This window comes from Protopterus annectens, chromosome 17.part0, assembly GCF_019279795.1.
Source record: "Protopterus annectens isolate FY-2018-M chromosome 17.part0, PAN1.0, whole genome shotgun sequence".
In the NCBI taxonomy this organism is placed as follows: Eukaryota; Metazoa; Chordata; order Ceratodontiformes; family Protopteridae; genus Protopterus; species Protopterus annectens.
In genome coordinates, this window is record NC_056751.1 from 556781180 (window position 1) to 556790307 (window position 9128).

The following is a 9128-nucleotide window of genomic DNA, read 5'->3' on the forward strand; positions in this document are numbered from 1 at the left end:
TACTAAGTGCCAAGTTCTCAAGCACTGCATGCAAAGATTTAGTCAAAGTAAACTCATTTCAGAAATATGTGACTTATGTGATGTGTGGCATCTAAAATCATCATCATTATTCCTCTTTTTTTCCATTTTCTACATGGGGTCAGGGTGTTGCGTCAATTGTCGCCATTTCTGTCAATCCACTTCTACTGTGACAGTTATGGCTGACTGTTGTATGTCCTCTGTTATACAATCCATCCATCTCTTTGATGGATGCCCATGTTTCCTCTTGTCGTCTTCCTGTCTGTCCCAAATCTTCACCAGACTGTCTTCTGCTTTCCTGCAACTGTATGTAGACCACTGTAATGTGCTCTGTGATATCTGCAGTTGGCGCTACTGGGGCTTTTGCCCTGATGTACATATTTTTTTGTCTGTCCCACAGTGTGCACCCTACCACCTTTCTCAGGCACTTAATCTTTATCACTTCTAGCTTACTCAGCTGCTGTGCACTCACTGCCCAGGTTTTTGTACAGTGTAGTAGTACTGTTCACACCACTGTTTTGTACACTTAACTTTTCAGCTTCATTGATATTCTTCTGTCTTGCACTGCACTTGACACTCTGTGCCAGTTGGCCGAAGCCCTACTGGTTCTGTCTTTGACATCTTCATTCAGACTTCCCTTGTCCTCAAACACCCCTCCTAAATACTTGTTTCACTGTTTTCCCTTCTGTCTCATTTCTCAGCTTCTGATTTCCCCCATTTGCTGCCATTACAAGTGTCTTACCAGTACTCAGTTTTCCCTTTCCTGTGTACTTTCAGTTTTGGATTCCATTCCCCCTTCCTTTGTTGAAGTTCTTGTTTAGAGACTGCGTGTAATGCTACTTTGTCTGCATACTTTGTTAACCTGTCACCTCTGACCTGTTTGCTAATGTAGTCCATCTCCATTATGAGCAGCAGTGGACTTTGAGCTAAACCCTGATGCACACCCACTCACACTGGGAAAACCCCCCTGTGAGGCTGAACACTGTTTGTACTTGAGTCACTGGGTCCTTGTATATAGCCTGCAGTAATTCTATCAATGTTTCTGGGACTTGACCCATCCTACAACTACCCAAATCAGCTTTCTTGGGACCTTGTCATATGCTTTCACCAAATTTAGGAATGCTTAGGTGGACTCTTTCCTCATGTCGAGCTTCTTGTCAACTGTCTGTCTCACCGCAAACATTGAGTCAGTTGAGCTGCGTTCTGCTCTGATTTTATAGCTGTGATCATAGTTTGTACTACTACTGCTTATTCATTTATCAGTCATCCTCTCCATGACTTCTATGCAGTGTGACAGAAGTTTCATACCGTTATAATGCCCACAGTTGTGGATGTCCCCTTTAGTCTTGTATATTGGCACAGCCATCTGTGACATCTCTAGGTTGCAATCTGTAGCCATTTGTCTCCTAACCCACCCAAACTCTTGATGATATCTGCAGTGACCTCATCTTTTCCTGCTGCTTTTCCTGACTGTTTTCCTTAGTGTTGGTCTTACTTCTAGGGTGGGCTCCTCTTCCTCTTTCATTATAGGCTCGGTCTGGGGCAGTAGAGATTCAGTACAGTTTTCTTCAATCAGAAGCTGCTGGAAGTACTCCATCCATCTGTCTTTTGTCCTGTGGGCTGGTGAGTAGGTTGTTGCTAGTATGCCTTATAAGGTGTGTTGAGTCTCGTTGTCTTTACTGTCTGTTTTTGCTTTGGAACCTGATAGTTTCTTTTTGCCTTCTACCATGTCACTTTCCAGCAGCTGGTAGAGTGCCTCTAATGCCTTGTTCTTCTCTGTTGCAATTGCTGTATTAGCATCTTTATTAGCCAACCAGCATTCCTTCTGGTCCGTCTTTTCTATCTCCCAGTTTTTCTTGCACTCCTCCTTTCTTTTGCTGCCTGACTTCCTGGACTTCTGCATTTCATCACCAGTTTTACTTTTGTACCTTATTCCATACCTAGTTTGCCCACATATCTGTTCTGCAGTCCTCATACACGCTATTTTGAGGCACTGCTATTCTTCACCTCCACCTGTTTCCTCTTCTTCCTTAGGTGCTAGACCACTTGAGTATTTACGTGAAATCTTATGCTCTCTCCCCAGTCAACTACCAGGTCTTCAGCTTAGTCTCTATTTGCCTTATAGCCTTCTCTGTCCACTGCTTGCAGCCGATTGTCAAAATCAGTGGTTTATGCTGCGGGCTGATTATTTCACTGGGGGCATGCTACACCTAAAGAAACCCCAGTCCCTCTAAGCTACACGCTCTAGGGACCTAAACCTTGTCACCACAATAAACAGGACACGGAGGGATAGATTCCTGTCCCAGAGACTTCCTATACTCTGGAACAAGCTACCCATCTTTGTCAAGCAAAGTTCTTTATTAGCACTCAAGAAAAATCTTGATGAGTGGATGGGAAGTAGGAAATACACCCCGGGGATCACTTCTATGTCTCTGCTGGACAGTGGCACAGGAAAATAACTTTACTGGGTGGCTTAAGCTGTGGTACCTTGCTGGCTAGGCTTGCATAGGCCCTTGGGCCGATAGCCTAGTACCTACCTATGAACCTATGCTGGCCACGCCTGTATGTGATCTTGTAACCTTTCTGTCTTGCTGAACATGTTGGTCACCATTAAGCCATTTACCAGACCTGTATCTAGAATGCCCTCTCCACCTTTATTCCTTTTGCACACTCCATGTGGAACTAGGCAGTAGTCATATCGTGTTCTCTCTGTCCCAGCAATGTGCAGTTAGGTCCAGCTTTATCAGTATCTATTGGTTCCTGTGGCTGCTGCCATAATGAACTTTTTTCCTTGCTATCACAACCCTGGTATGGGACGTAGGCTGAGACTATGAATACTGCCTTGTCCTTAGATTCATGGTAATCGGATTCTAGTGTGTCTCTAATTCTAATGACATCTGTCACTATTTTCTGAAGCCTCTCCACCACAATTCCCACACAATTTCTAGTCTGCCCTCTCCCCAAGTAGTAGACTGTGGATCCCAAGCCAAGTGACTTTGCTCCACCGCCCTTCTATTTTGTTTTCTTGATACAGAGAATGTCTAATATCCTCCATACCATCATGTCATCCACTTTCAAGCTCCGTCCTGTCTGCAACACTATGTTGAGTGCAGCAATACTTAGTTCATGTTTGGTAAGTTAATATATATCTTTGTTTATACCTCTTTGATTGAATTCATCTCGCAACCAATAAAATTCCTGCTTTTATATTTATATTTTGTATATATTAGTGTAATCATTATCTGTAACACTGTATCTACTTTTGTACTAATTCTTCTTCTTCTTTCGACTTTTCCTGGTTAGGGGTTGCCACAGCGGATCATCTGTCCGCTCATGATTGGCAGGGGAGTTTTACGGTGTCGAGTTGCCAGCCCGGCGCCCAACCTTCCACAGAAGGCACACACATGCACACACTCACACCTAGGGCCAATTTGAAGTGCCCAATCCACCTACTGCATGTCTTTGGGATGTGGGAGGAAACCGGAGCACCCGGAGGAAACCCACGCAACACTTTTGTACTAATTAATGTTTAATATTTTCTGTATCTATGTTCTTGTCGAAACTTTCTCCCTGGGTCTCCACTGAAAATGGACTCTTTAGACCCAGTTGACTTTCCTGGTAAACAAATGCATTAAATAAAGTAAAATAAATAAGTTGATTGGTTTTATGTCCAGTTTTCACTTATCTCGGGTATCCCAAGCTGGCCAGCAGCTTATTATCCTTCGGCTGCTGGGCTTTATGGCAGGTGCACAGTGACCAATAGGGCACACAGACCCCCCCCCAGCATTGGCAAAGGTCCCTGGTGTAGGTCTGCATAGGCCTGGTCCAACTACCCATGTCTTTTTTTGGTTGCATTAGTCAATGTGGCACAATCACCTAGAGCCATTTTTTTACATTAAGTGGCTATCCCTGATATTTTTGACAGTCTGATCTCCTTTCTGGGGATACTGCGCACCGCAGTTGATGCCCAAAACAGTTAGTCTACACAAATCTCTCCCCCCCCCCATAGACACCAGCTAGATTCTATGCTGGATGTTGGAGGTAGGAGTGGTAAATTGAGGGAGATGGAGATAATTGATGCAACACCCCGAACCCTTGTAGAAAATAGGGGGATAAAGGGGGTTGGAAATGATTTCAGATTTTAGCTGATGTACTTCATGTAAGTCTTTATTCATGACAGTGTGTTTACTGTGACTAAATACACAAAACAAAAATAGGAAGCCTCCCACTGAAGAACTGTGTAATACGAAATATCCAGTCAATAAAATGGGTGGGCGTCTTTTCTTTGTGAAACTACAGAGTGACAGTTTCCATTTTTATCACATAAAAGCTGCTTAAGATTGTGATTGTCTCTAAAGGCGAAGTGAGGTACTTCCCCTAAAATCCATTTTATCTCATCTGACATCAGAATCTTTAAGTTGTTCCTAATCACATTACAGATCCCCTTGAAGTCACTTTAATGTGCAAGGATCATTCTAAGAACCTTACCATCCTCTGTGTGGAACCTCTTCCATACGATTTCCCTCCACGTTCTCTTAAATCCTGTACCTGTCTCTCTGCAGTGGTCACTTCACCTTGTTTGTACACTTTGCTCAAAAAATTATTCCCCATAATTTCAGCCACTTCAATAAACTTCCCTTGGGTATGAAGTCTGGACGCTTTAAGGAATTGTCAGACTAGAGTCAAGCTCAACAGGGTATTCTTTCCCCACTGATTCTGCCAAGCCCTTTCCCTTGGCTGTGGTTTTGCTAGATAGTAGGTAGGGACAGTGGGAATCTTGTTCATCCATTCATACGCATTACTAATTAGATGACGAGGCATTTGGCTACCTTAAGAGTCATAGTTACTTCCGCCATTCACCCTCACTTCATTGAATTTCTTCACTTTGACATTCAGAGCACTGGGCAGAAATCACACTGCGTCAACACCCATCTCGGGTCTTTGCTTAAACAGTCTGATTCCCATGGTCCGCACCAGTTCTAAGTCAGCTACTAACTGCCAGACTATGCAGGATGCTAGTCTGGATTGGCACCCACCACAACTGGGGGCAATCCACAGGAAGGGCCCGGTGCATGTCTAGAGTCACTGCCATCCCCCTGGCCCCTGCCTAGGAGGGGGGAGCGCGGTGAGGGGGCAATGTCTCATCCAGCCCCAGCTCACTCGCAGCCTCTCTTCACGCCCAAGCCCAACCGACCCAGCCCTTAGAGCCAGTCCTTATTTCTAAGTTATGGATCTGGCTTGCCGACTTCCCTTACCTACATTGTTCTAACATGCCAGAGGCTGTTCACCTTGGAGACCTGCTGCGGCTATGGATATGGCACGGCATGAGACTTGCACCCTCTCCCCTGGATTTTCAAGGGTGGGCGAGAACTCACCTGACGCCGCTGGAACTGCGATGCTTTCCACGTGACACTCGCTGTGGTTAACATTTGGGCCTGATCTGTCTGGAACATCCTCAACCGTGTTTCTGTTGTGGTCAGATATCACATCCCCAGTTTCAACTTTTGGGCATTTATCATCAAAGCCACTGACCATGTGGATTGGGGCCAATCTTTTTTCACTTCATCCACAAATCTGTCAGTGTTTGTCATCAATTCCTGGGGTTGAGTGAATTTTTTCCTTTTTAAACACCTTTATTAAATTGTTGTTTAAGACACTAGCTTATATATAGTAGTAGAAAAGAAACATTTTTTTATGTATGTAAATTATACATAAATTAACTGTACTCAAGCAAATAAATGAAGGCAAAAACTATAACTTTCAGAATAATAGTAAACACAACCCTAAAAAGTTCTGGATCGTCATTAAAGAGATTTTGAATTCTGCTCAAAAATTCAACCCTAATCCCTCTTCCAATATCTCGCCACTCGAAACATCAGTACAATTTAACTCTTATTTCATAGGTAGTACATCATACCTAACCAAGGATTTCCCGACATCTAATCCTAACCCTGCTCAATAGTCATGTTTCACCACATCCACTTTCATCCTCAAACCTGTGCCCACACTCTTTATAAAATTACACTTAAACTCAAACCATGCTCTACTTCAGCTGATGACCCTTTAAGTGAGTACCTTAAAATAGAAGCTAATAACACTGCCCATCTTGTGTCAATCCGTATAAATGGGTCAGTTTAGGAATCCCACATTCCCTCTCTCTAGGAAAAAGTCAAACATCCTCCCTCTGCACAAAGAGGAAAATTCAAGAGAAATGATTAACATTAGACCTATACCAGTCTTAATCCCCATCTCTATATTACTTTACCTGTTGCATGAAGAACTGCTATCTCCTACACATTATGGAAAAGCAGAGAGACTGCATTTTTTAGTAAACTACGATTTTTGATATGAGCTAATTTCTTATTGACTAAAGGTGTTCAAAGTATAACCATTGTTGTTCGAAGTATCTTAGAGTGTGCAAAGTGTTCGCAGTATGTGCTTTGTTATGGTACAGTTATTTTGAAGAGTTTACAGTGTGCAATGTACAGTTCATTCGCAAAGTGCCGTAATTTTGAAGTGCTTCTTACACTGATAAGGATGGATGTTAACTTCGGGTTTCACTGTTGCAGTCATCATATTTGGGTTATCCTGCCAGAGGTAGCCCTCAGACAGTCTGAATACCAGAGGCTTAGTATTTCTGCGGTGGTGACTTCTCAACTCCACCCCTCACCTATGCCGAATTGCTTGTGTCCCTAGGAGGAAAACTTGCCCACCATGCAAAAAACTGGACATTCATCACCAACGATCGATGGGTCCTCAGCATGGTATCCCAGGGGTTTATATTTTATTTCCACATGCTGCCAACCTCAAAGGGGTTCCCAGATCTTCCTCCAAACCAGTGGGCACAGGCACAAAACCAAGTTCAGTCCCTGCTCTCCAAAAGGGCAATTCAGCCTGTTCTGCAGAACAGATAGGCCAAGGTTTTTTATTCCAGACTTTTCCAGGCACCCAGAAAAGAGGGCACCTAGGTGCCCAATCTTAGATCTATCCATTCTAAACACCTTCCTGGTGGTATCAAAATTCAAAATGCTCACCCTACAGCAGCTTCTCCCTATGCTGTCCAAAGATGCCTGGTTAGCCACCCTAGATCTAAAGGAGGCCTATCTGCACATCCCAATAAAAGACTCTTGCAGGAAATATCTACGTTTCCGGGCAGGATCTATGCATTATCAGTTCTCTGCACTTTCCTTTGGCTTATCCGCTGCTCCCAGAGTTTTCACAAAATGTCTGGCTCCAGCTATTGCCTATTGCAGACAGAGAAATATTCAGACTTATCCCTACTTAGACGATTGCCTAATTCAGGCAGACAGTCAGGAAAAGCTGTTGCAGCACCTGGCAAAATGACTTTCTAACCTCCCTGGGGTACACCGTCAACAAAAGGAAATCCAAACTAGTCCCCAGTCAAAAATTTGTATTCTTGGGATCAAGCTTGGACACAGCATCCCAGATGACATTCCTTACTCCAGAAAAGCAAGCCTATCTGACAGGCTACTTCGCTCAGATGGCCATCAGAACCCAGTTATCCGCAAGGAAAATCCTGCAAGTTCTAGGGTTCCTGGCCTTCTGCATTCTACTCATTCCATATGCCAGACTGCATATGAGGAAATTGCAATGGTACCTAAAAAGCCTTTGGTGTCAACACTCCCAAGATCTGGAAACTGTCATAACAGTGATACCTTGTCTAAAGAAAGATTTTCTTTGATGGGCAGCAGCATGCAACCACAACAAGGGACTTCCCTTCTCACAACCCCACGCCGCCCGGACCCTCAACAGACACATCAGACTATGCCTGGGGTGCACACTGTGATGACAGGTGCATTCAGGGTCATTGGAGCCCAAATCAGATACATCTGCACATCAACCAAAAAGAGATGCTAGCTGTTCAGCACTCCCTGACAGCTTTCAGACCTCTACTCTCCCTGGGGCCTCTACTGCTCAAAGCAGACACCACCACAGTGATGTGGTATATCAACAAGCAGGGAGGGACTCACTCTTATCCTCTCTGCAGGCTTGCCATGACCCTTTGGCACACAGGCTCTGCCATGCAGCTACACCTGCTAGCACAATTCTTGCCAGGCTCCCTAAACTCTCTGGCAGACAGCTTAAGCAGAAACCTACTAGACCCACATGAGTGGCAGCTAGACCTCAGAACCTTCTCCCTTGTAACCCAGAAATGGAGCACCCGGAAGGTGGATCTCTTTGCCTCCCACTCCAATCATCAACTCAGCGATTTCTGCACCAGGGAACCTGACAGCAAGGCCTGGAAAGTGGAGGCTCTATCCTTCCAGTGGGTAAACCCCCCAGTCTATGCATTTCCCCCTGTACTACTCATTTCAAGGGTACTACTCAAAATAAGGGAGGAAAAACCGAGGGCAGTCCTGATTGCCCCAGGCTGGCTATGCCAGCACTGGTACCCACTGCTGGTCAGCCTGTCACCCCTGCCACCATTGCACCTACCTCAGATCCTAACACTCCTGACCCAGAGGAATGGAGAATTCATGCATCCCCAATTACAGACCCTCAACCTGGCAGCCTGGCTTATTCCCTGACCTCTCCTCAAGCTGCCAGGCTAAGCAAACAAGTCCTAGATGTTGTACGTGAGGCCAGACCCCCAGCACTAGAAAATCCTATGCTGACAAGTGGAAAAGGTTTTGCACCTGGCTGCAGGCTAGGGGAGCTGGAACGGTACAGCCTTCCCTACCTCTCATCCTGGATTACCTAGAAGACCTACTACACAGGGGTCTATCCTTCTCTTCTATTAAAATTCATGCCTCTGCCATCTCTGCTCATTACAGCACAGAGACACCTCTCTTCTCACACCCTCTCATCAAACAGTTCCTAAGAGGGGCTAACAACTTAAGGCCACCCAGAAGAGCTCCTACTCCAACTTGGGACCTTAACTTTGTGTTGGAAAAGCTCACCCTTACCCCCCTTTGAACCTGCAGTTTCAGCAGAGTTAAAATTCCTTTCTTGGAAGACAGCCTTGCTTCTGGCCATCACTTTAGCTAGAAGAGTATCAGAGCTATGAGCACTCATGGCTGTAGAGCTCTTCATCATTTTCCATGCTGACAGCGTCTCCCTCAGAACTAACCCATCCTTCATGCCGAAAG